Source organism: Lontra canadensis, unplaced genomic scaffold, assembly GCF_010015895.1.
Source record: "Lontra canadensis isolate GAN:19392208 unplaced genomic scaffold, GSC_riverotter_1.0 scaffold51, whole genome shotgun sequence".
In the NCBI taxonomy this organism is placed as follows: Eukaryota; Metazoa; Chordata; class Mammalia; order Carnivora; family Mustelidae; genus Lontra; species Lontra canadensis.
In genome coordinates, this window is record NW_022631045.1 from 2349856 (window position 1) to 2375529 (window position 25674).

Genomic DNA, 25674 nt, shown 5'->3' on the forward strand with positions numbered 1-25674 from the left:
CTCAATAGAGCCATTTACCCTGCTCACCAGTTCTCTGTTCTGATAAGGTTTTTCTCAATTTCCCATAATATCTGATCAAACCATTTCTTATCTCCTCAACCGTCCTACCCTAATACCTTCCCACTCATTCTCAGCAGAAAATCTTGTCTCCCACTTCAAAGAAATATAGAAACACTCAGATAAGAACTCTTTCAAATTCCTGACACCCCATCTGCAAAAGCGATGGTGAATTATAACCAACTTCTTTCTCCCGTTATGATAGTAAATGTCTCATTTGACTGAAACTAACTCCTCCACTGAAACTAACTCCTCCATCTCTGGATCCCATAAATGTTACCTCAAGAATTTCCTTCCAGTTATTAGACCTTATCCTATTCCCCCCATAAGTTCTCTCTTTATCTACTTGCATTTTTTAAAACTCCTCATGTCTTTTCCATTTGTTTTTATACTTCAAGCCTCCTGCAGTTTTCTTTCCCTCTCTACTCCCTGGCATTGCCAAGCTTTTTGAAAAAGACAAACAAATCCTTATATCTGCTTCCTCTTTTCTCGTTTATTGTTCAGATCATGGCAATATCAATGTTATCTTTTAGTCGTCCACTGAATGAGCTTTTGGGAAGAATAGTACTGAATTTTTGTTGCTATATGCAATGAGTTCTGAGTTTTTATCTGTCTGTCTGTCTCCAGGGAGTGTTTAATATTGTAAATCATAACCTCCTCCTTGAACCCCAAATTTCCTTAGCTTTCTCAATGCTAAACTCTTCTGGTTCTTCTCCTACCACCCTTCTTGATGGCTTCTTCTTATCCTCCTTGCAGAATTGCCTTGATGAACTCATCCTTTTAAAGAACATTCTAACTTTTGTGCTGATGGTCACCTTGACAGAGTCTCTATGGCACCAGTCACTCATTCAGGTCACCTGACTCACTTGTAGCATGGCATTTTGTATGCTTCCCTATGGGGGGGAAAAATGAAAGTGGAATGTCTAGATTTATTTCCAGTCAGGAATCTTCATTTCATTATCTCTCACAAAACAAATTTATATGCAAGTCTGGAAGCCTAAGATTCGTCTGGCAGTATGATTAGGGAGATATGATTAGGGAGATATTTTCCTGTGTTTATCTTGTCTTTGTAAGGCTTGAGTGATAAGCAAAAACTTAAATAATGAAGGCAAAAGTTTAAAATACAAGAAAATGCAGGAGAATGACTTCACGATCTTTTGTCAGGGAAGATAATTGGAAGATCAGTTTCAAACTAGGAACACATATTTAAACACCTGTAACTGGAAGAAGATTGGTATCCAGAATTTACAAATAAACTTTTTGAATAAATAAGCAAAATAGACCTATCAGGCAAAACAAAAAAACAGGCATTTCATAAAAAAGACAGTGTAAGATGCAGTTGAAGTTTTTGAAAGATGGGAGAGGTCTCTTGAGGCGGAATGATCCCTCAAAACACCCATTCATAATCCCTGAGACCTATGGAGATACTACCTCACATGGCAAAGGGACTTTGCTGGTATGATTAATCAAAAGGTCTGGAGATCAAACATTATTCTTCGGGTGGAATTAATGTAATTAGAGTTTTTAACAGTGGAAAAGGGAAGCAGAAGGGATAGTCAGAGGAAGGTATGAGTCTGGAAGAAAGGCTGGGAGATATCCAGGTGTGTTGTCCTAAAGATGGAGCTCAGAAGTATGAGCAAATCAATAAAGGTGGCCTCTAGAGGCTGGAAAAGGCAAGGGGACAGATTCTCCCCATCACGCCTCCAGGAGGAGGGAAATCCCAACAACATCTTGATTTTAGTCCATTTAAGTCCCAGTTGAGATGGCTGACATGCAGAGCTTGCAGATAATAAAGTGGAATGGTTTTAAGTCAGCAGGTTTGTGGTCGTTTATTACAGCAGCAAAGGAAACATCCATCTCTTCAATTCTAAATTACGTTGGGATGCTGTCCATCTTGATTTTGAGATACTCTAAAATACATGAATATTATAAAACTTAAAAATCAATCAATCAATCAATCAATTACATTGGGGAGCTGCTGGAAAGCCAGAGAATGGAAATGCCAGCAAAGACTTCCACGACCACCTTCTCTTCTGCCACCACTTAGTTTGTGCATAGCTGTGCAGACATTTTGCAAAAATTAGCTGCATATATTCTGTATTTAAATCCAGCAAATAAATTCATAGGACCAGACACATTATTCCCGGCTGACAAATAAGGAAACTCTGAGAAGTTAAGAGAATTATCAATTGTTAAAAGCCACACTGCTGATTAATTTGTATGGGACTAAAATCATTTAATAATAAAAATAAATTTTATTTATGAGATCACTAGAGATACAATATGTGCTTAATCAGTAATCCAATTATCTATAATAAATGTATACATTATTGTGCATATATTATGTGCTATAATTAATATAGCGATGAGTATAATTATACATATAAACATATAATTTTATTGAAGGACTCCTATCTGTTGAGTCAACATTTACATAAAACATTAATCACAGGGGTGCCTGGATGGCTCAGTGGGTTAAGCCTCTGCCTTCAGCTCAGGTCATGGTCTCAGGGTCCTGGAATTGAGCCCCACATCAGGCTCTCGGCTCAGCGGGGAGCGTATCTCCTCCTCCCTCTGCCTACCTCTGCCTACTTGTGATCTCACTCTCTCTCTCTCTCTCTCTCTCTCTCTGTCAAATAAATAAATAAAATATTTAAAAAATTAATCACTGGTAAAAATTCCTCAAAATGTGCCACGGATCCCAAGAAATGCTAACAATTAAATCTATAGGACTAGTCTTTAGACTAAAACCATAGGGATAAGAGAAAAAGAACCAATTGTGAATCGTTCTTACTCAACTTATTTTAGACAAGTATTGAATTATATGTGAATATCAGCTTAGTAATTTGCTCTAAATTTCACTGAACTAGAAAACTATGGAGAAGGGAGTATGATTCAGGTATCTGAAATATATGTCTCATGTTCACGTCAGACTGAATCACTATAATATTTTTACCTGGATCTCCATTGAAGTGAAATTTTACTGAAGTAACAGAAGAAGTGAAATAAGACTGAGTGCCTTGGAGGCAGGTAGGAGGGAGGGAGGGAGAGAGAGAGGAAGAGAATGAGAGAGAAAGCCTAGGAAGATGAGTTTGGACTGAGGGAGGAAAAACATGGCAAACTTGAGGGAAAAAAAAGTGAAGCTACTGACAATTATTTCTCTATTGCAGCATTTATTTTTTTCAGGTTTATAAATATGTCAAATCAAGCTCGGAGGAAAATTGTTTACAAATGCAGAACTCCAAGAAAAAATAAGATCAAAAGAAGATCAAAGACAGCATTAAAAAGATTAAGTTTAAAATGGTGGATGGAGATCAGCTTTCCATTTCACTGTTATTTAGTCCATTGAGGTCCAATTTCAACCATACACAGAAACATGAATCGATTTTAATGGCATGTGTGGAAAAAAAAATTGCCTCAAATACTCTAACAAAAAGATTCCAAGAAAGCAGATATGCCTATAAAGGCTTTTTTGCTTTGTGCCTCAAAACTGGAAATGTATAGTGAAAGAGAAAGTATACAAAGAAAGAAAAGTCAGGTTGGCACTCAGAGTAAAGTTAGTGCAAAGATCCCTCTGTAACTTCAAGCCCTAACTTTGAGCTCATCAGTTGTCAGTTTAAAACGCACATGATTAAATCTTGTTTCTACAGATAACACCTGTCAGAAACAAAAATGATGAATTCACCTGAAAGGTACAGGTGAAGTTTAATAATAACCATGCAAAATGTATGTGTGCTTGTATTTGCTTCTAAAGAAGCTGGCAAATAGTTATAAACTTTTACAAAAATAGAGTTGAGCTAAATTCAACACATCTTCAGCTTTATAAAAGTTCACATACTCCATGTTTACTCACCTATTCTAAACTTGTTTTTTTCTTGCATATGCTTGACCGAGTGATTTTGAATTTTTAAGCAGTTGGGATAAAATAAACATTGAAAAGTAAATAAAGGCATTTCTAATACTATCAAGGTGTTATGGTGGATTTTCACCCCAGTAAAAATCCATGAAGAAAGCGTATTCTTATCAAACAAGACCCGTTCACAATCCTACTCCTCTTTAGAAGCTTACATTCTATAATTGAAGGCTGGAACTTTCCTCCTGTTGATTTCATAATATGTGTAATAGAAGTTAGTCTATCTATTCATGTTCCTGGATATTAATACACCGAAACACTTCTAAATATAGAACATGACATTTGGAGGTCGCCGTTTTGGCACAGAGACAACTTGCCTTGGAATTATTCTGTTCAGACCTTGAAAAATTAAATTTTTTACTTTTTTTTTAAGTTGCCATGTCATATACATAACAGACATCTTCACTGCATTCCTGAGTCTTCCCTAACTACACGTTTTTCATGTCCCTAACTCTCAGAACCACTGGAATCAAGGATACAATGAGAATCCCTGATTGCATATAGTGTGGAGAGAGGCTGGCCAAGGGTTTGAGAAGCAGCAGAGTGTAAGATATAGGGCAAGACTTGGAGACACCATGAAGTTTAGGGATGTGGAGTTTATATCTCATGTAATTCATAAGAACAGTTTCTTCAATTTTTTTTTTTTAACCAATCATTTTGTTACAGCTGCATCAAAACAGCTGCTTCTATTAGAGACCATCAGAAAACAGATGGTACCCTCAAAAGGTAATTAAGGAGAATTTAAGGAAGGAGCTTTCACACATATTTAGGCAGGGTTAAGGGAAAGACATGGCCTGCTGGAATATTCTACAAGAAGCAGTCATGCGAAGCTGTGACCACTACAGCGCTGAACCCAGAGAGTATAGCTACAGCTCAGTTCTGAGTCCACCTGGTTATTAAAGGTAATGGAACTTATTGGAATCTGTAGGTAAAGGATTCTTCCAGGTGCAAAGAAAGTAGTGGAGAGCAATGGAAGGGGGATCTGGAATGGAAAACAAGAATAGCCAAAAGCACAGTTCTTCATTTTGCCCCTCAGGATACACATTTCTTTTTCTGTATATCAGTGATCATATTATACCTCGTTGGCATCAATGGAATCCCAATCCTACCGAAAACCTAAATTGAAACAGTGGCTGCCATCAGTATTCTGTTTTATATGATGGGAACAGGGGGAAAGCAGGCAGAGCGAGAGGAGATACATATATTTTGTAGGACACACTGATTATCTTTTTATTAAAAAATGGTTGGTGCTCTCATCCTTGTTTTTATTTGTTTATTTTTCAAATTTGTAAAATCAGATAATACCAGCCTCACAATGATCTGTTTGAATGCCATCATAGCGTGGTGGCCGATGGTCCAGCATTCAGGCTCTGTTGAGGCCCCATTACAAGCATGGAAGTGCTTTTTCAAGCATGGAATAGTATCTCCTGAGGAAGAAATGGCTTTATTCCAAAGCCCAAGATGTCTGTACTGTGATTACCATACTGAGACTTGTCAGAGGCTCCTGCAATACCTGTATATTCCAGAAATTTCCAGTATATAAAATTCAAGTGACAGGCCAGTTTTCCTGCAGCTTAGATTTGCTGAAGAAAGACCTTACACAGATACTTTCTGTATTTTTTCAAAAACAATATAAGTGTGTTCTTTTAGTGATTGTAACATCTCCTATATTCCAGGAAATATATTATTTTCATCAGAAAAAGGTATCAAATCGTTTTAAGATTTTTTTTTACAAACCCTAAAGAAGGCTTTTTTTTTTTTCTTTACTTCCACCTCTATCCCTCTCTACCCCAACCCTCATTTGTTTGTTTTTTATTATTTTCCCAACTCCTTCCTGCAAAGAGGCACTCAGCTCATCTCCGTTCAAAACATAGGCAAACTGAAGTCACCGGTACAGTTTGTGAAAGAAGAGAGATCTGCTCATTCATGCAAGATAATTATTTCTTTTGCTTTCCTCTCTCAACTTTGAGTGGTGATAACTCCAACGAGGGTGAAAATTGTGCTTCTTCAGGAAGTGACTCTATTTTAGAATGTCATTTTGCATTAAAGTTCTATACCACAGAATCTTGATAAAGTACTTTGAGAAACTCTTTGTGGAGTAACAATTTCAGCAGAGGTAAATTCACATTAGGTTTTCTGCAACAATTAGAGCAGTATGATTGGCAGGCCTAAGATGATATGATGTCTATTTTATGCACTGCAGCTTGGATAAAAATGGTTGGATATGCAATAAGGAGAAGTAGGGGTTATGCTGTGGAAACTTACTTCACCAATTTGAATATTTATCTTATTGTAGGCGTCCTAGGAGATTTCAAGTTTAACGCAACATATGGTCTGTAAATTTTAAATTAAATTTATTTTATAAATTTGACACAATAGGAGTTGAGCTCAAATGAAGGATATAAGCATATGGTGGATTTTCCACTAATTGAGAGACTTACACCATGAAAAGTAAGTAGAAGAGGGGTTTAGCAGCTTTAGTTTCATTTTTATGACTATATATAACTGAACAGATTACTTTTATTGTTTGTTAGTTGTTATTCTAAAGCATAGGTGAAAAAGATTTTTTTACTAAAGCACATTCAAGGAAATAACTGTTCCACTAAAACAATTTAGATTTTTATATATGTATATATTTTCATATAAAATTATATGTGTTTAGGCACTCATGTATTCATAACCACATATACTTCTTCTCACCCAACAGTTATTCCTCTTTTTTACTGCTTTATTGAAGTACAAGTGACAAATTACATTTTAAGATATTTAAGGTGTACAATGTGATGATTAGACATATGTACATACTGGGAGCTATCCCCCTTTAGTAAGACAGCACATTTCCAAATGGTAGAAATCTCTAATCTCAGGACATCTTTGGAGAGGCATTTTTCAACTTCCCACACACCTCCCAGTAGCTCTATAATCCTCTCTAACCTAGCTCCTGGTCCCGTCACTCCACAGAAATCACCCTGAATAAATTCACCACGAGTCTGAATCCCCTAAATACACAAATGTTTTTAATCTTCATATCCTTCCCAGTATCTGAATCAGTTGACAACTCTTTGTAAAAAGGAGAGTTTTCTTGGGGTTCCTGGGTGGCTCAGTGGGTTAAAGCCTCTGCCTTCGGCTCAGGTCATGATCCCAGGGTCTTGGGATCAAGCCCTACGTTGGACTCTCTGCTCAGTGGGGAGCCTGCTTCCCCTCTTTATCTCTGCCTGCTTCTCTGCCTACTTGTGATCTCTGACTGTCTAGTAAATAAATTAAATTTAAAAAAAAAAAAGAAGAAGAAGAAGAAGAGTTTTCTTCTTGAAACACTTTTTCCTTAGCTTCCTTGACACTGGACTCTCATGATTCACTGGTTCCACTTTCCCTTTACTTATTCTCTTTACTTACTCATATTTAAACAAAGAACACACTTTTCAGACTTGATTCTTACTCATCAATATGATAAATGTGTTTTCCTCTTATCCTCCCACTTTCTACTGCACTATTCTCAGAAGCGTAGACATAGCCATTGAGCTGAATGTTTTAGTTGTTGCAAACTAAACATCGAGTAGAATGGTTTAGGGCCATGAGCATTCCGAACAGCACAAAAATCTTTATGTTTGGTGAAGTGACAGAGCCAGGTAATGTTGGGATTTTTGCCATTCTTTGCCCTAGGCTCTTCGCTTTTGGCCATATCCAGGCTCCTTCCTGATTTTGCGAATACAGCAAGGTCACTGTCTCAAGAAGCAGCTCTGGACAAAACCTACCAGCTTTCTGTACCAGCTTCCACCGCACAAAATGTAGACCTCCAAAATAAACAGAGAGTCTAAGAGATTCATTCCCTTTGTGCCTGGACCATTTCCCCGAGTTTTCCTTCCAAATCATGGGGTGTGTAGAATCTACTGAGAAAAGTGGTAACTATGGAGTAACATAAATTTTCTTTTCTCCCCTCATTTTCCATGATTCCTCATTGGTGCTTGTGAGAGGAGAGTGAATCCCATTTTCTCTGCTATCATTTTCACTTCTAGCCTAAAAGTTTTAGGGTATAACACACACTTTTCTTCTGTTTCCATGGCTGAAATGGGATTTTTCTTGTTTTCTGAGAAAATTACTTTTGATATTTCAACAAAGATCGGGGTAAGAGACCTGGATACCTCTCTTCAAGCAGCTGCTATTTGGGAAATAATACTACACGCTAGGATTTTTTGTTGTTGTTTTGTTGTTATATGACTTTTGCCAATTTTTTCAGTTTGCATCCAGAAGGAAATTAAGGGTCTCTGCAATCAACTGTATGACTCCTTATCATCAGTTCATAAATGTGATTTGCAGGTTTTCTCTTATACATAAGTATAATCCAGGATGAAACATCTCCCCTCAAATGTTTCAGAAAATGTTTTGAGATCCACAGGAGAAGGAAACTCTAGGATTCCCACATGAAAATGTTGTAATATTCATTTGCATATCAGTAGAGCATGTATTTTGTAAACAAAGAGAAACAGAAAATATACATTTTAAAATATACATTTTAAAAACAATGAGAGTTAACAGAAAAAAGATAAAGTGTATATGTTAAGTATATATTTTTGAGAATCCCAATATTTTTATAGTTTTTTTTTTAATTTTAGAATAAGTGAAATAAAATTATTTCTATGGGGTGTTGATTTCCCTCATTACTGCCTTATCTGGAAGTTATAGAAAAATATGATTTGATAAGCTGAATCATCTATTCCTATTTATGAAGATACATTGTAGTTTTAAAGTTTATTATACAGAAATTAAAAAAATGGCTCTCAGGAAAAGAGAAATAGCACATTTTTACAATAGAAAAAAATCACTTTGTGTTGAAAACTGGTATTTCCATTCTAGGAAACTTTAATCCAACTGGCTGTGTGTGAAATAATGAGCCCAAGAGTCAACAGACTTTTTTTTTTTTTTTTTTCCCCCAATAGCAAAGGTCACAAGCCTTTGGTTGTACATACTGGAGCTGTTCAGACTTGCAGGGTACATGAGCTTCGTTTGAAAAGCCTTTCTGTGTGATGGCTACTGTGTCTCCATTAGTCAGAGTATAGGTTAGTTCAAGGGTGAGCACATTCAAATGCTGAATTTAGACAAGAATCTGAAGAAATATAATTTTGTGGGCAATCGCAAAATGACATTTAGTCATTTCAAGTAACATTTTAGTATGGTTCCACTTCAAAGGTATAGTCATTTTAGGCATTAGTTAGATACATTTTTTTCCAAAATGCTGGGAAAACTATTAAATTATATATTTATATAGCCATTAAAATATTGTGATAGTTAATTTCATGTGACTGGGTCACAAGGTGCACAGATTAAAGATTTTTCTGAGTGTGTCTATGAGGATATTTCTGGATGAGATGAACATTTAAACAGGTGAATTTAGTTACACCTCCTCAGTGTGAATGGGGATGATTCCTTCCTGCCCCCCTGCTTGAGATAGGACATCAGTCTTCTGCTTTTGGACTTGGATTAATATCCTTTGTTCCCATAGTCCTCAGGTCTTTGGACTTGAATTAGTATTACACTACAGGCTTTCTTGGACCTCCAGTTTCCAGACAGTAGGTTAGGGGAATTCTCAGCCTCCACAAAAGCAACACTCCATTCAGGGGGCCACTGCAGAGATTAGTGCCACCATTGAGGACTTGAAAGATGCAGGGGTGGTGATCCTCACTCAGCTCTCCCAATTAGCCCATGTAGAAGACAGATGGGTCTTGGAGATTGGCAATGGATTATTGTAAATTAAACCAGGTGGATACTCAAATTGCAGCTTCTATACCAGATGCGGTTTAATTGCTTAAGCAAATTAACACATCCCCTGGTACCTACTATGCAGTTATTGATCTGACAAATGCCTTTTCTCTACCTTGTCTGTAAGGTTCACCAAGAGCAGCTTGTTTTTAGTTGGCAAGGCCAGCAATACACTTCCACTGTCTTACCGCAGGACTAGGTCAAATATTACCCGATGTCATTATTTAGTTCACAGAGATTTTAATCACCTTTGTCTCTGCAAGATGTCACACTGGACATCAATGACATACTGCTTGAACCTAGAAAGCAATAAGTATCAACTACTCTACACTGAATAGTGATATATTTGCATATCAAAGGGTGAGAAAAATCCAACAGAAGTTCAAGGAATTCTCACCTCAGTGAAATTTTCAGGAGCCCTGTGGTACCGGTGATGTTGAGATACCTCTTCTAAAATGAAGGGTAAATTGTTGCACTGGGTCCCTCCTACAACCAAAAAGGAAACACGATGCCTAGTGGAACTCTGCATTTTGGAGGCAACATATTCCTCCTCTGGCCCATTTACCAAAGGACCTCAATATCTGCTAGTTTTGCATAGGGCCCAGAAAAGAGAAGGTCTTGCAAGAGAACAAAATTTTCTGTAGCTTGGGCCATAGGATCCAACAGATTTATGGTGCATTAAGAATTGGTGGCAGATAGTGTTGCTTTTCAAGCCTTTGGCAGGCCCTTTTTAAGTGCATTGCAACTCAGGCATTTAGGATTTTGAAGCAAAGCCTTGTTATCCTCAGCAAATAACTATTCTCCTTTTGAGGAACAGCTTTTGCCTGCTATTGGGCATCAATAAAGACTGAATGCTTAACCATGAGCCACCAAGTCACCAAGTTACCATGAGAACTCAATTCACCACACAATATAGGCTGCCACATGGCTAATGGGATTCACTGGTCTCACCATGTTCCCCACCACCCCAAAGCAGCAAAAATTTGCTTTTCTCATGAATTTATGTTCTTCTGGCCCAAAATCTTAGAGGACGTAGTCCTTCTACCAGGAGACACAAAAAGAATTCTGTTCAACTAAAAGTTAAGACTGCCACTCAGGCAGTTTGGGTTTCTAATGTCTCTGAATCAGCAGGCAAAGAAGGAAGCTGCATTATTGTCTGGGGTGAGTGATTCTGACTACCAAGGGAAATTGGACTACTCCCTTGTGGAGGTAAAGGAGGAGAATGTTTGGAATATAAGAGATTCCTTGGGGGATCTCATAGTATTACCATGCCCTGCAATTAAGGTCAATGGAAAAGTGTAATAACTCAATCCAGACAATACTACTAATGGTACAGATTCTTCCGGAATGAAAATTTGGGTCACCATACCGAGTAAAGAACCAAGACTTGCTGAGGTGCTTGCTGAAGTCAATGGGAATACAGAGTGAGTAGTGGAAGAAGGTGGTCGTCAATACCAGCTATGAGCATGCGACCGCCAAAGATTAGATATATTTGTTTTCCTTCTCTCTTATTCCTTTATTATGTAACATGGGCTACATAAGATGTATTGACTTTATATAACTGCATTAACTACTGTTAATTTTACATTGCACTATTAAATTAAGGAATATCAAATTGAAGAGCAAATATTACTCAAGGACTTTACCTCCTTTTCTGGGAAGGGGTTATTGAACTTTTGGTTTACGCTGGCTAGTTGTAATACGTTAGGCAGAATTACGACCTTGTTATTTTATTTATTTGGAGAAAAATATGGTTTAAGGGGATTCATATGAGTTCCAAGTTGACAAAAGGGTGGACTTGCGAGAGTTAAATTTGTCTATGTGACTAGGCCAGAGCATATCCAGATTAAACATTTCTGGGTGTGATTGTGAGGTTATTTCCAGATGAGATTAACCTTTTGAAATGGTGGACTCCTAAAGTAAGTTACCCTTCCCCATGTACGGGGCATCATCCAATCCTCTGATGGCCTGAACAGGACAAAAAGTGGAGGAAGTGAGGACTTCCTCCCTGCCTGCCTACATGCCTGATTAAGCTAGGACATCAGCATTCTCCTATCCTTACACTGGACTGTTAAGATTTGTTTCTCAGAAGAACCCTGATTAATACAAATATGCAAGAATATTACACTTTTGGTGCTAGCCAAATAATATAATTAAGTAAAAAAATTCAAATATTACTGTGGTGCAATTCAAGGAAACTAAATAAAATCTGCTTCCACTTACGTACGTGCCAAGCCCCTGCCTCCACCATCACCACTGACTTCCATGTTACCTTAAATTTAACAATGTCATATCTCTTTCTTTGAATCTGTAGGTACATCTCTGGTATGATTATTAAAATAAAAGTGTAGCAATCTGTGATACTTCTTTTATTAATTATCACCCCGGGAGTAATTAGAAAGGGCAGCAACCTCAGAGCAACTTAGAGTTATGGGAGAAGAGGGGTTTGACAAAAATGCTGAGTATGTGGACTGCAAACTTTGTCTCTATCAACATTTTACTGGAGAACTGACTGTAATTGTTAAAAGCCTGCAAAGCCCATGTCACAAAATGATGAAGAGTGTCACTTCTAAAACCAGATTACCAAGGTTTGAATCTGGGCTAAAACAGTTTCTAGTTGTGTGAATTTGGCTATTTATTTAACATTTTTCTCACCGCTTCCTCATTTGTAAAATGTGGATGGTAGCTTACAAGGTTATTTTAAATATTAAATATATTAATAAGCAAAAAACAAAAAATAACAGCGCAAGCACATTTTAATTTAGAAGTAAGTGTTACCAAGTTTCAAAAAGTAGTGAATACAGTAGATATTTAATAATATGTATATGGCTTTAAGTTATATATTTCTTAGACTGAAACCTGCCAAGAACACAAAACTTTTACATATATATTTATTTATTTGTAGTAGTACTTTCTGCAAATGCATCTTAGTAATATTTTTTTTCTGGCTAGTTTTACCTATATTTATATATAAATTTGAAACTTCTATGTACATAAAAAAATCTGTGAATACTTACCAAATTATGTGTAAGTGTGCCATTTTAAGATCTCACTATGATTTGAACTCCACAGACTTGTATAAATATGGGCATATGTTCCCATCCTTTTATGACATATTAAACATTTTTAATTTAAATTTAACAGTTTTCAATTAATTTAGGTCTTATATTTTCTTGAAGCTTTCATCTACTTAGAGATGAAACATGTACTCTACATATGTTTAATTATTCCAAATTCCAAGAAACACATAAATTTTATGGCACCATAAAATGAACTTCTAATAGTTTTTATTATTTAATTATATAATTCTGTATAACTAGGAAGAAATAAAATCAATATGAATAATTTTTCATCACTTCTCAACAATTAAACCATATAGGTTTTAATTTTTCCCTTTATTTATCTAAATGTCATATCATAAGTTTATTTTTAAAAAATCCAATGTCATACTAGAAATTGTGATCTCCAATTATTCCAAGGAATGTCTGAGATTGGTGGTGGTATGTAGAGGATAATATTAATAATTTTTTTTTATTTTTTTTAAATTTATTTATTTGACAGAGATCACAAGTAGGCAGAGAGGCAGGCAGAGAGAGAGAGGAGGAAGCAGGATCCCGCTGAGCAGAGAGCCCGATGCGGGGCTCGATCCCAGGACCCCAAGATCATGACCTGAGCCAAAGGCAGAGGCTTTAACCCACTGAGTCACCCAGGCGCCCCAATATTAATAATTTTTGATGAAGTTGCTCTTCTATGTTGATTACTGAGGTTTCTGGCTACTTCTTGTATTTAAAACAAAACCTTTTCTTCAATGAAATACCATAAGAAATTGAAATGGATACTTTATCATGTTCATTTATTTCATACTGGTTTGCTTAGTTTACTATGTTTATACTGTGATTTATGCTTTGACTACTTCTACCATACCTACTTTACCATATTTTTATACTTACATGTGCATTCCATATTTATCCCAGTTATTTTATGTATTTCATTGCTGAATTTTCATATAAACTCACCTCAGAATAAGAGGTGAGTTTTTTCTTTCTATAACCTATATCTCTATATCTAGTATGTCTCTGTTTTCCAACGTCTTAAGCCAAAGTAGTAGGTTTAGGAAGTGGGGCCATGTTGGGGTAAAGCCAAATGACTTGGAGTCAGTTAACCACTTAATCCTCACAACGAAGAAGCTATGAGAAAGACTGTATTTAGAATATAAAAAAACGGACAGAAAGCAGTTTCATGATCTTTATATTTCATTCAGGACCTACGTGGATAATCTAGAATAAGCTCCTCTTTTCAATAACCTTAACTTAACCTCATCTTTTTCATAAAAAATAATATTCACAAGTCCCAGGTTAGGATGTAGACATCTCTTCTTGGGGGCCATCATTTAGCCCACTACATAGGGTAACCCCATCAATCAGAAGAGATGTTACATAGGGGGAGAAAATCCAGTAATATGTCGTCTATAAGAAATCTTGAACAGGGGTGCCTGGGTAGCTCAGTGGGTTAAGCCTCTGCCTTCGCCTCAGGTCATGATCTCAGGGTCCTGGGATTCAGCCCTGCATCAGGCTCTCTGCTCAATGGGGAGCCTGCTTCCCCCTCTCTCTCTGCCTGCCTCTCTGCCTGTTTGTGATCTCTGTCAAATAAATAAATAAAATCTTAAAAAAAAAAGAAATCTTGAACAAAAAATGATACAAAATTCTCAATCTAAATTTTTTTAGCTAGATATAATAGGCAAATATAACCCCCCAAATAACTTAATATAGAAATTTTAACGTCAAATGATATATATTTTAAGCTACAAGTATCATGAGTAGTAATACTTCAAATACATGTAAATAGAAAATAGATTCAGAAGTTACAAAATTTTATATTGTTAATATATGGCCCCAAAATTTATAAATACACAACTAAAAAGTTGGAGAGGGGAAAAAGAACAAATAAACTATTATAGTTTTAAATTTACCTCTCAGAAAGAAATATGCCAATCATATAATAAAAGGAAATTTATATATGAAATTATAATAATGTGATTAATATGCTTAAAACAAACAAACAAGAAAAGACTAAAAAGGAGACTTTCTTAAATTGACCTAGTATGTATATTAAAAATTAATGATGAACATGATTTTCTTTTGTTTTTCCTTTTGTGGTAAGAGCATTTAACATAAAATCTATCCTCTTGGCAAATTTTTAAGTATATACAACATAGTATTATTAATCAGAGGTCCCATATTGTACAGTAGATCCCTAGAACTTATTTCTTTTGTGTAACTGAAATGTTATATCCTTTGATTGACATCTCATCATTTTCCCCCTTCCCAGTCCTTGGTAACTTCCATTAAACTCTCTGCTTCTATGTCTTTGACTAACAAACATGATCCTTAATAGAAAATTGTTAGAAATATTTCCTGTGGGACCTGAAACAAGATGAGAATTCATTATTGCCACTAATAATGAACATAGGATTAAAATTTATGGCCAACAAAAATTTTTTTTAAATAAGATATAACATTTATAAGGATTTGTATAGAAAAGACAACATGTTATTTGTAGCTGATGTGATTATCTATATAGAAAACCAAAAGGATCAAGAGACATTTATAGAACTAACAGAAAATTTAGCAAATATCCTATTGTGCAAAACCAACTTATGAAGCCATCTGTGTTTTTCTATACCATCAATAGTTAACTATAATATAACAGAAAATGAGATATTATTCATAATGTCAAAAAAAAAGATGATACAGATGGACAACTTTTCTTATCAATACTATGGCAAAATGACAACGCCATGCTTTAAGCAAAATAGTGAAATTGAATGGTGTAGGGTCTTACAAATAATATGAGTATAGTGGGCTGAATAGTGACCCCTCAAAATACATGTTATGACCTAGTTTCTGGACCTATAAATATCACGTTATATGGTAAAATTATGGCTATTACTTTATATGGCAAAAATGTATTTAAGGGTCTTGAGGAGATTATCTCAATTATCAAGTTAGGCCCTAAATCCCATCACAAGTGAGAGAGAGGCAGAGGGAGATTTTATACACAGATACATACAGAAAAAAGTGATATAAAAATGGATCAAAGAGAGATGTGGTCATGAGTCAAGGAAAGACAGATGTGACCATGAACCAAGGAAAAACAATAACTACAATAAGTTAGAAGAAGGAATGGGTAACCCCCAGAGCCTCTGGAAGGTGTGTGGCCTTCCTGACACCTTGATATACCTTTCATGTTACTTTGAGAAATAATTTGTGAGGTGAGCCCCAGCATCTTTGAAGAGCTTTTGGTATCTCTCTTCTGTAGGCCAGAAATTACAGTGGGAACGGCTACTAGTGAACAGAGATCCTTATGTGAAATAGGGATAATTGATGTCATGGTGCCAGGGAACAAGGGCCAGAACTCAATCACCGAAGACAAGGTGGGTCTGGTTACCAAAATGGATAGTGGTGTCAAAGCAGTAACCAGAAGGGTTGAGAAAGAAATACAAAGTCTATGAAATTCTTGATTAGTGAAATGTAATGGAAGAGTTCCATGTTGGGTAACTTGAATGACCAAAACAGAACCAAGTTCCCTCAGTCAGTTCCCAGATGTGAACCAGTTTATAGACTCAAACTCCTTGAATGAAGAGAAGGCTGGCTTCCTTGGATCCAGCTACATTGCCCAAAATGTATACTGTTGATCTTTCTCCTAGCTTCTTAAAAGGGGCTTATATCCTTTTAGTAGGTTTACTACAAACTGGGGAAAAGGAAATATCCAGATTTTTTGAGGTTTACTAGACATTGTCTCTGAAGTGCCACTAATTCCAGGAGATCCATGTCATTGTGGTTTATTACTCAGAGTAAAGATTTATGGAGGTCAAGTGATCAATGGAGTTTTAGCTCAGGTTCATCTTCTACTGGGTACATTGTGTCCTCAAGACCCTCCTGTGGTTATTTCCCCATTTCCAGAATGTATATTGGAAAAGATTTACTTAGCAACTGCCTGAATTCCACATGTTGGCTCCCTTACCCATGGAGTGAGGAACTGCTGTGGTAGGAAAGGTGATGTGGGAACCACTAGAACTGCCTCTATTTAGGATAAATAGTAAACCAAAAGCTATATCACATTTGTGGAAGTATTTCAGAAATTAATGCCACCATCAAAGACTTGAAAGATGCCGAGGTGCTGGTATCACTACGTCCCTATTCAAATTAACTTATTTGTCCTGAGCAGAAAACAGATGGATCTTTGTGGAATGACAGTGGTGTTTTATAAAATTAACCAAATGATGACTGCAATTGCAGCTGCTATTCCAGATGTGACTTCATTGCTTCAGCAAATTAACACATCCCCTGGTACCTAGAATGCAGCTATCTATCTGGCAAATGTTTTTTTTTCTTTGAGGAATGGTAGTAAAGATCACAAGAAGCAGTTTTCTCTCAGCTCCCAAGGCCAGAAATACACCTCCATTGTTTTCCCTCAGGGTTATCTCCAGCCCTGTGTAATAATTTAGTTTGTAGGGAGCTTGATTGTTTTTCCCTTTCACAAGATATTACACCAGTCTATTATATTGATGATATTATGCTTATTAGGTATAATGAACAAGAAGTATCCACTACTCTAGACTTATTTTTACAACATTTGCATGTCAAAAGGTGACAAATATATTCCACAAAATTTCAGGGGACTTTCACCTTATTAAAATTTCCAGGAGGCTTGTGGTGTGGGTCATTTTGAGACATTTCTTCTACAGTGAAGGATAAGTTGCTGCATCTGTTTCCCTTCTGTAAGAAAAAAAGAGGCAATTGCTAGTGGACCTCTTTTGATTTTTGTGGAAATATATCCCTCACTTGGGTGTTATATTCTGAGCCAGCTAGCATACTTGCTAGCCTAAAAGTCTGCTAGTTTTGAGAGAAGGCTGTGCAACAGTCCCAGCCTCCATGCAAGATGCTCTGCCATTTGGGCCACAAGAGTCAGCAGACATGGGAGATCAGATTACTAACATATTTATAAAGATGTTTTCTTTTTTTTTTTTTTAAGATTTTATTTATTTATTTGAGAAAGAGCGAGAGATAGCACAAGAAGGGGAATGAGCAAAGGGAGAGGCAGGCTTCCTGATAAGCAAGGAGCTCGATTTGGGACTTGATCCCAGGACTCTGGGATCATGACCTGAGCTGAAGGCTGATGTTTAACACTCTGAGCCACCCAGGTGCCCTATAAAGAAGTTTTCATTCCCACTAATCAAGTAATGCAAATAAGAAGGCAATAAGACACCACTTTATGGACATCAACTTGGCAAAAAGGAGAAAGTCAGATAACATCAAATTTTAATAAGCATGGGGGGAAAAGAACTGTAAATATCTTGCAGTTAAGAGTGAAGCATAGTTAGACAATTATCCATCCTAGAGAGAACTGTGTGAGTAATTATTCAAATTAAGCATATCTGAAACCTACAACTACCCTATTATGGGTATCTATCCTAAAAATTATTTGTATTGGTCTGTAAAAAAGGTATTTCTACATTTATTGCATCACTCTTTCAGGTGGAAGGGGTTGGAGACAACTCAGCTCCCTATTCCTAACGGAACTGGAGAAGCAAATGTGAAGGAGGAAGTGTTAAAAGCACGAACACAAGGTACTCTCAGAAGTACCAGTAGATCTTCTAGGACATTTTGTTGAGAATATTTGATAAGAGCTTCATAGTAAGATACCATTTCTGTAGATCAAAAATGCATACAAAGGAATATGACATATTTTAGAGGTGTGTATATATAAAGACATACATCAAATACATTCAGAAGGGCATCTAAGTAAGAGAAAGATAGGACTGGAGAATTTGGATGGAGTGGAAATAAGAAAAATTAAAATAAAGCAAATGATAGTCAATGACTGATTGTAGTGGATGATAATCTGAAGAACTAGTCAACCTAAATGCATATATCTGAATACGAGTGGATGAGGGAAAGATAGAAAACAAGAGATATAAACTACCATTAAGAATTTCTATACTGATAGCATATTTGTATATTTAGTAATCAGAAAGTATGAATACCCAACTTTTGCATCAACATGGATGGGACTGGAGGAGATTATCCTGAGTGAAATAAGTCAAGCAGAGAAAGCCAATTATCAGATGGTTTCACTGACTTGTGGAACATAAGAAATAACATGGAGGACATTAGGAGAAGGAAAGGAAGATGAAGGGGGAAAATCGGAGGGGGAGACAAACCATGAGAGACTGTGGGTTCCAGGAAACAAACTGAAGGTTTTAGAGGGGAGGGCGTCGGGGGTACGGGTGAGCCTGGTGGTGGGTATTAAGGAGAACACGTATTGCATGGAGTACTGGGTGTTATACGTAAACATCGAATCTTGGAACACTACACCAAAAACTAATGATGTACTGTATGGAGACTAACATAACACAATAAAAAAATTGGTTAAAAAAAAAGATTATAAAAATATATCATTTACCCAGCAATACATTTAGAGCTATTTATCATGAGAGAATAAGGCTCTGGCCAATGCTTGTGTTACATTCATCAACACACTATTCAGAAAAATGGAAAGATTAAGAAACCTAAACATACAACAATATGGGATTAATTAATTGTTGGTTAAATAAAATATAAGACCTCTTAAAAGCAAAGTTCACAAATTATGAATTACATTGTGGAGATACTGGCATGGAAGAAACATGAGTTTTATTTTTATGTTAAAAATCAGATTACAAATTAGAATATGCAGAATATATACACACATATGTAACATACATAGAGAATGACTGAATGACTATATAGAAATAAAACTGAAAGCTATTTTCTTTTAGTTATGAAATTAAGCAACATGTATTAATGATTCAGTAAAAGACAACTATTCTATGAAAGAAAAAGGATAATTCTTTAATATGTATCTCTCATCAAAATCCAGTAATTACTTTAAGATATAGTAGGTCTGGTTATCTAAATACTTTTGTAACAAAGATTTACTTTTATTTCTTCCAAAATTATTGTCATTACTGTACACTTCAGACAGGCATCCTTTTAGTAATTTATTAAATATTTACTACATTACCCCTTAGATAATGTGGATACTAAGGAAAAAAGGTATCTCTACCTTATAGAAGTCCATAATAGAGATATAATATATTTGTAAATAGATAAATCATACAATGCTATAACACTCATTGTGGAAACATGGCCCAAGTGTTTTGAATACTATAGACATATTATGTCCGATGTGTCCTCACCTGTGAAGCAAAATAATATGGAAATAGAATAATGTGAGGAAGATTAAGGCTGAATCTGAGATAAACCAACCCAGTTGTGGAATTGACCGGCTTCTTTGAGAATGGTCTTCCTTCCAGATCACAGTATCCAAAGGTATCATTTACTGAGAAATATATAAAAGTGTGCAAGTCTTAAATATAGCTAAGGTTGAAAGGTTTTATAAAATGTGTTTTGGTAGAAGTAATACCCAACCATGAAGCTCTTTGGAAAATTTTGTGCTTTTGAATGAGAGCTTGAAAAGACAAAACCAGGTCTAAGGACCCCATACAAATGACCTACAGAGTACAAATGAGAGATCAAGAAAATCCCTCTTTGGTGATTTGAGCACAGAGTGTGCTGAATACAAAAGCTGGAGGTAGCTAGGCCCACTCAGGGACATCAGACACCAGGTCTGTAGCAAAGGTTTATGTTGATGTTTGCTTCATGATGAATAAAGTTGCCATTTCAGATGTTATTAATACAAATCAAAGGGCATCAATAAACGTTCTGAGAAAGGTGATTACTCAAATGATGTCCTACTACATACCACATCTTGAAAAATTCCCAAATATACTAGAACCAATGAGTGATGCAATCAAAGAACAGAAAATTAATAAGCTATTTCATTTTTTCAAAAGGCTGACAGTAGGAAAGACTTAACAAAGAGACTCTTTTTCTTCTTCTTTTTTTTTTTAAGATTTCATTTATTTATTTGTCAGAGAGAGAGAGAGAACGCACAAGCAGGGGGGAGTGACAGGCAGAGGGAGAAGTAGGCTTCCCAATGAGCAAGGAGCCCAAAGCAGGACTCAATCCCAGGACCCCGGGAACTGACCAAGCCATCCAGGCATCCCCAAAGAGGCTCTTCTAATGGAAACATGTATAAGAGTGATTTAAACAAAAGGAAAGCTGTTTTTATATTTTCTAAATATAAGAGCCCAGCAGTTGATTTGGGCTGTTTTTTACGACTATTTAAGTGGAGGCAATATTTTGTTTTGTGGAGTATCTTGTTTTTAGCTAACAGTCATGTTGATGTAGTACTGATAAACCAAGGTCTATCCAACTATCTCCAAATACAGTTCTAGGCATAACCCTTCAAGTCGCCATAAAACTAACCTTCTTCATTGAAATTCACTTCACTGAATTTAACTCTAAAGATATTATCAAATTAAAATATATTGAGAAGTATATAAATGTTATATTAATTTATTCTAATATGTGGTCTTCTGTGGGATTTTTAAAAGTTTCATCTGATTAGCTTTTTTAAACTAAAATCTTTATGGGTTTCAAGATTATCTCTATAGCTTGTAATGTATGTAACGCATCCTCAAAATATATTGACTCTTGAAATAATGTAAGATCCACATATTGCATTTATGTTGGTTTACAGATCACACTCAAGTACGTTGGTTTCAGAGGTTTTTTTGGCACTTAATTTAAAGTTACAACATTGGTCTTCCAAATCTGACATTTGTATGATTGGTGGACTGCACTGCAATTTTATTGACCTTTATCTTGTTTTTGTGCTCACTGGCTTGTCAGATGCCATTCTGTCAAAAAAACATTAACAATTTTCCTCCTTCCCTGTCAATTAGTGTTTCTTTTGCAAGAGCATTACTGACCATTCATGAATAGTCCTTGGTTGTAGACTTCAACTCTCCATAACCTTTATAGCCTTTGGGGAGCTATTTTGTCTTTGAAATTCCTAATCTTTTGGATTTATATACCAGTAGGCCCAAGGACTACTTCCCAACCTCAAGGTGGCAACACATAATCTCTCATTTCTTTGCTAAAGCTGCCTTTACTCCTGTTTTAAAACAACCATTACTTTCTATATTCTTTGAGGATCCTTTTTTCAAGACTGGCTCAATTTTTCTTGCTGGGTCTAAAGAAAACCTATTATTAACCTACTACTAAGTCCTGCTAGTATAAATTCTGATCACTATGAAGACGTGCTCAGGGAACGACACATTCATTTTTAAATGGAATGTTACAGATATGCTGGATTACTGAGAATCTCAGCCCCTAGTGTCTACTTACTGATTTCTACTTCATTTAAGATTTTCACTTAAGAGGGGGTTGAGCCGCAGCCTTTGGCTCAGGTCGTGATCTCAGGGTCCTGGGATGGAGTCTCACATCGGGCTCTCTGCTCAGCGGGGAGCCTGCTTCCCTCTCTCTCTCTCTCTCTCTCTGCCTGCCTCTCTGTCTACTTGTGATCTCTCTCTATCAAATAAGTAAATAAAAAAAAATCTTAAAAAAAAAAGATTTTCACTTGAGGATTTTGCTTAGAAATTTGACTTTTGTTTTCTGTATTTAAATATGAATATAGTGTTTGCATTTTTCTTTTTTTTTAAGATTTTATTTATTTATTTGACAGACAGAGATCACAAGTAGGCAGAGAAGCAGGCAGAGAGAGAGGAGGAAACAGGCTCCCTGCTGAGCAGAGAGCCCAATGCGGGACTCCATCCCAGGACCCTGAGATCACGACCTGAGCCAAAGGCTGCGGCTTTAACCCACTGACCCACCCAGGTGCCCCAGTGTTTGCATTTTTCTCAAATCCCTTCTTTACCCTCACCTTAAACTAAGATTTGTTAATCAACTTTTTCTATTTATCCCCTTTTTCTATGAAGGTCCCTTTTCTTAACAATTGCATGGTCCTCCCAAAACAAATCATTCCAGGACAGTGACCTATTATTAGGTTCTAATAGGTAATTTAGATTTCCAAGGATCTTAAGATGGGGTTATCTCATGTTTTTGGTGCTTTGCCTTGCTTATGGCAGTCTTTGTCTTTCTTGTCTCTTTCATGAAACTATATAAGCTATATGACAACAGAGGCTATGTCTCAATTAGTGCTGAATAACCCAGTCTATGACATAGCACAGACTATTTATATATAAATAGTCTGTGCTATGTTATATAATTTATATATAATATATATATAAAATATATAAAAATACACACACATATATGTATATATATATACATAAATACATATATAGATATATTTTATATACATTTATTGAGCAATTGGAAGATTGAATGAATGTACTATCCATTTTGTTGGTCAATAAAAATCCTATTAATTCTTTTAATAAATTAATTGTATCTTTATAATTTTGCAGGTTTTAAATCTAAAGGGAACTCACCTCATAAAATGTATTTGAATAATATTTATTTTTAACACATTATTTAATCATAATAAAGAAAAATGAAGTCACAGACAGGTTGAATTCTTATTTCATTAGCATCCACCAAAATTGAGTATTATTCAAATATAACATTCTTACTAATTTTCTGAAACCAAAACGGATAATGAAAAGATATCTTTACCTGTTATTAATGTTCCAGTTACTGAAGTGTAAAATTTTAATGAAAGTCTTCTTAGGAAACTTTATATAAAAAAATAGGTATACTCAATGGAAAATGTGTGAAACATATTTAATGTGTTAAGTAGTTAAAACCAGTCTATTGTCAATGACACGCTTTTTAAAAAAAAATTCAAAGTACATTATGTACGATTGAAAAGTTTCAATTTCACATCTGTGTGAGGAATTCTAAATTGCTTATCATGCTTTTCACATAAAATTACTTTGTAAACTCCATTAAATAGAAACCTTCACATATTTATGTTCTCTATACTCTAAGTTTTTACATAAATATTCATCCTGTAACTAATGCCATTATGATCAGAAAACTTCTAATAAAACCTTTCACATAATTCAGTTATCCAACTCTAGTAGTCATGCCAACAACAGTTTGCAGGCACAGACTCTTCTTCTTTCATCAATCCCTTCATCCTTTCCTTCTTTCTATCCTTCCTTCCTTCTTTCCATATTTATTGAGGCTCAATCTATTTGGGTCTAGGAACTGGGTAGAATTAGGGATACAGTATTATGCAAAACTGACATGGTCAATATCCCTCATGAATGTTCCAGTTTAGAAAGGAATACATTATGCTAATTAAAAAGCTATACAAAATTTTGGAATTACTAACTGTGGTAAATATTGTGAGTAGGGAGGTTCATGGATCAATAAGAGGTCTTGGGACAACTGGGTGGCTCAGTGGGTTAAACATCTGCCTTTGGCTCAGGTCATGATCTTAGAGTCCTGGGATGGAGCTCCATGTCGGGCTTCCTGTTCAGTGGGGGGCCTGCTTCTCCCTTTACCTCTGCCACTTTCCCTGCTTGTGCTCTCTCACTCTCTCCCTCTGTCAAATAAATAAATAAATAAATAAATAAATAAAATCTTTCAAAAAAATCAGAGGACATAATAGAGAGACTTGACCTAGATAGAAGATTGGAGATTATTCTCCAGGAGAACTGAAAATAGTGCTAAAATGTAAAGAAAGATTACAATTTAATTAGGTGAAGGGAGAGGGTAGAGTACTACATGAGCAGAAAGCAAAGGTGAAAAAGCAAACTGGCAGCAGAGCAATGTTTCTTCGAGTTGAAAAAGGTCAAGATGACTGAACAAAGAGGATAAGTGGAATACGGTATAAAATAAAGCAGGAGAGAAAGGCAGGGTCAGCCCATGTGTGAAACTTTCTAGTACATGCATGTTTAGTATATTGCACCTAGTTCTCAATAACTGAAGAGAAATTGAATGGCTTTAAGTAAGAGAGTGCGGGACACACACTTGGCTACTAGCTGAAAGGGTGACTTTTATGTAAATCAGGGAAAAGGGCCCTTTCTCCAGGACACTTGAAAGACATCTGCTGGAAGATTGTCAAATACTTATATAAACAAGACTACTGAGTGAAGGAGTCTCTCTAAAGCTGTTCAAAACACAACCTGCATGACTATAAGCAGCAGCTCTAAATGACTGGAGAATGTGCAAGGACAGCATTATATCTAAGAGAGAAGAATACAGTGGCTGAGGCTAGACCAGAAGCAATCAGGCAATTAATTGGGAGGTTATTACCATAGTGCAAGAACAAGAGTAGCAGTTTGGATATAATATTAGGGATGGAAGAAAAGAATTCAACATACAATTAGAAGATAACATTGGCAGGACAACATTGCATGTAGATACGGGGAAAGAAGGAAAAGTTGTCACATACCACCATTTGCTTTCTGGCTCACAAACTGAGGGTTTTGGAAGGGAGAGGGGTGGGAGGATGGATTAGCCTGGTGGTGGTATTAAGAAGGCACATATTGCATGGAGCACTGGGTGTGGTGCATAAACAATGAATCTTGGAACACTGAAAAAATTTAAAAAAGAAATAAAAAGAAAAAAAGAACACCTGCCATTCGTTGTGACAGGACACACTAGAAGAGAAATGGCTCTGGGGGAGAAATGAGGAAGATCATTATTCAATTCTTGACTTAATAGTTTGGAGAGATTTTTGAGCATTAATGCGATGAGACCAAGAAGATGGTGGAAATATAAATCTGGAGTACTGGGAAGAAATTTCAGCTGAAGTTAAAATTGCAAATCTTTGACCTCTATATGAAAACCATACTTGTGTGTTTGGAGGAGACTGTCTTGTGAGAGAGTCAGGGTTGATAAGGGTTAAGGGTATATCACTTAGAGGTTGTAGAGAAGAAAATTATTCTTTGAATGTTATAGCAAATAACTATAATAAAAGGGGAAATATCAGGGGCACGTGGGTGGCTCAGTGGGTTAAAGCCTCTGCCTTTGGCTCAGGTCATGATCCCAGGGTCCTGGATTCGAGCCCCGCATCGGGCTCTCTGC